Source organism: Cucurbita pepo, unplaced genomic scaffold (genome assembly GCF_002806865.2).
Source record: "Cucurbita pepo subsp. pepo cultivar mu-cu-16 unplaced genomic scaffold, ASM280686v2 Cp4.1_scaffold000654, whole genome shotgun sequence".
Classification (NCBI taxonomy): domain Eukaryota; kingdom Viridiplantae; phylum Streptophyta; class Magnoliopsida; order Cucurbitales; family Cucurbitaceae; genus Cucurbita; species Cucurbita pepo.
Window position 1 is genome coordinate 1 of NW_019646876.1, and position 2,910 is coordinate 2,910.

Here is a 2,910-nt window from a genome sequence, read left to right on the forward strand (position 1 = left end):
TTTTTTTTTTTTTTTTTTTTTTTTTTTTTTTTTTAAATGTATTCTATTGTTGCCATTATTTGCCAAACTTGATTGTTTTCTCTTTATTCTTCTTTGTAACTCAGCAGCAGACAGTTTAATATAGATAGTGGTTTGTTACATTTGTTGCTCCTTTATGCATACCCTCTGCATTTATGATTCTACAATGTAGTTGTAACAATAACCATTGTCCAACAGGAGACGTGGAGGAGGAGATGGGAGAGAGCTATTAGAGATTTATCCGCATTAGCTAAACGGGATCGGGCCTCATTCCAACCCATGTGGGAGAGAGCTATTAGAGATTTATCCGTATTAGCTAAATGGGATCGGGCCTCATCACACTCCATTTTTATATATATAGCTATGAGAGATTTATCCGCATTAGCTAAACGGGATCGAGCCTCGTCCCACCCCATATATATATCAAAGCCATTTAATAAAGAATTAAATATTAAAATTTTAATTTTTTAATTCTTAAAAATTATATTAAACGTTATAAGTAAATATTATTGGATGTATGAAAATATTTTATATTTTATAATAGAATTATATTTAAAAATAAAAAAACTATCCAATAAAAACGTGTTTAGAGGAATGTTTTTTTGCTGTTAGAAAATAATATATTAAAAAATGGAGAAATTTTTTTGGCGGGAGTTTATGCCCAAAGGCTCTCCAAAACCCTCAGTTCAGCGAGAGCAATTATACTAACAAAGTCGTTCCATCACAGAGAATCCTGTTATGGCGCCATTGATGTTTCCTTTCAGAAACTTCTCATTGTTCTTCCTTTCTCTCGAGGTATATTTTCTCCCTCTCATCCCATATGTTCCGCAATGTTGTCTCCAATTCTTGGAACTTTATATTGCAGTGAATTCAGATCAACGATCGCGCGCTGTTGATCACTTTTTTCGACTCATGTTGTTGATGACGAGCCGATTCTTGTAAGCATTACTCTTCTCCTTTTCGGATTGATTCTTACTCACATTTCGCATTTCGTAGTTATGGATTTCGATGAATAATTCTCGTGAGGTTCGCGATTTCATGTTGTTGATGACGAGCCGATTCTTACTCACATTTCGACTCATGTTGTTGATGACGATCGTGCGCTGTTGAAAACTTTTTTCGACTCATGTTATTGATGACGAGCCGATTCTTGTAAGCATTACTCTTCTCCTTATTCACATGGCCATGTTTCTTAAGTTAGCAAAATAGTACCATACATACAATAATTTGGTTTAAATTAGAAAAAAATGTATAACCAAATGAAATTATTATTTATTTGAACACGTCACATAATAACCGTAAACGATCAGTAACCTAGCACGTGTCGGTAAAGAATTTGATGCAAATCGAAATAAAACGAGATCAGATGTGGCACACGAACTGAGTATTTCGAACAATACTCGGTGAATGACCCCACTATAGGAGGCCATGCAAATGCAAACACGTGCGAGTATGAATCCTCGGAGCACTCGCACACCCCCTAGACCCTCTAGTCAAGCTAATCTATAGCGGCGTTCAGATATCAGCGGAACCCCATAGTGTCATGCGCCTCTTGAACACCCTCGTCATCATACGGTGCGTATTCCACCTCATTTGAAACTAGCTATTATATTTTAAATATTAATATTTTAACCCGTTCATTTCGCGTGCGAGTGTGAATCTCCAAGGCACTCGCACACCCCCTGGACTCTCTAGTCAAGCTAATTTGTAGCGACGTTCAAATATCAGCGGAACCCCATAGTGTCATGCGCCTCATGAACACCCTCATCATCATACGGTGCGTATTCNTTAACCCGTTCATTTCGTCCACCTCATTTGAAACTCCATTTGATATTTTATTATACGGGATGAAGGTGTCGTGTTCGGTGAATAAGATTACTTCTCAAACGGTACCTAACATGTGCGGGAAAATGACAAACCCGCCAAACAGACCTAAAATTAAAATATAAGCATTTATTGATAACATGTTAAATGACTAAAATTATTATTATTATTTAAAATAAATTAAATATAATTTAAGAGTTTTTTAAATGAATGATGATTAAATATAGTACAATAAAATAAATCATAATTAAATAGAAAAATTGGACGAAGAATTAAAAAAATTAAAAAAGGACAATAATATTACATCAATGGTCAACTATTATTTAGAAAACTAAAATTTAGAAAAAAGAAAATAATAATTCATTGACTTAAAATTAATTTTTATTGCCAAATTATATATTATTTGAATAAAAACACCCAAAACGTGATTGAATCAAATTATTGGTTCACAAATGGAAGTAAAAATAACCTATTATCGATCGAGTTTTAAAGATGTTGCAGTCTAGTCCCTAAACTTTTGTGGAAGTTGCAATTTAGTCCTTAAATTTTAATTTAACGATTTAGTTTCTATGCTTTTTAAATTTACATTTTCACCTTTAAATTTTAGTATATTACAGTTTTATCTAATTTTATTATAATTTAATTTTTATCTTAAAAAAAATATCAAAATTAAATGGGATATGAAGTTGTGTAATAAATTCTATTGAAATGTTAAAAATAATTCTATGATAATAATTAAATAATTTTAACTTTTAAATTTTGATGGACGAAATCGTTATAAATTGAAAATACATGATCAAAGCGTTATAAACTGAAATTTAAGGACTAAATTGCTAATTTCATGAAAATTTAAGGATCCGAATTTATTCGAATGTAAAGATAAAAATTATCATTATAGAGGTTGATAGTTCAATTTATACCTTATTTAAAACAGGAAATCTGGAAGATAGTTATGAGAGATTTATCTACGTTAGCTAAACGGGATCGAGGCTCGTTCCCATGTGGGAGAGAGCTATTAGAGATTCATTCGCATTAGCTAAATAGGATCGGGCCTCATCCCACCTTTTT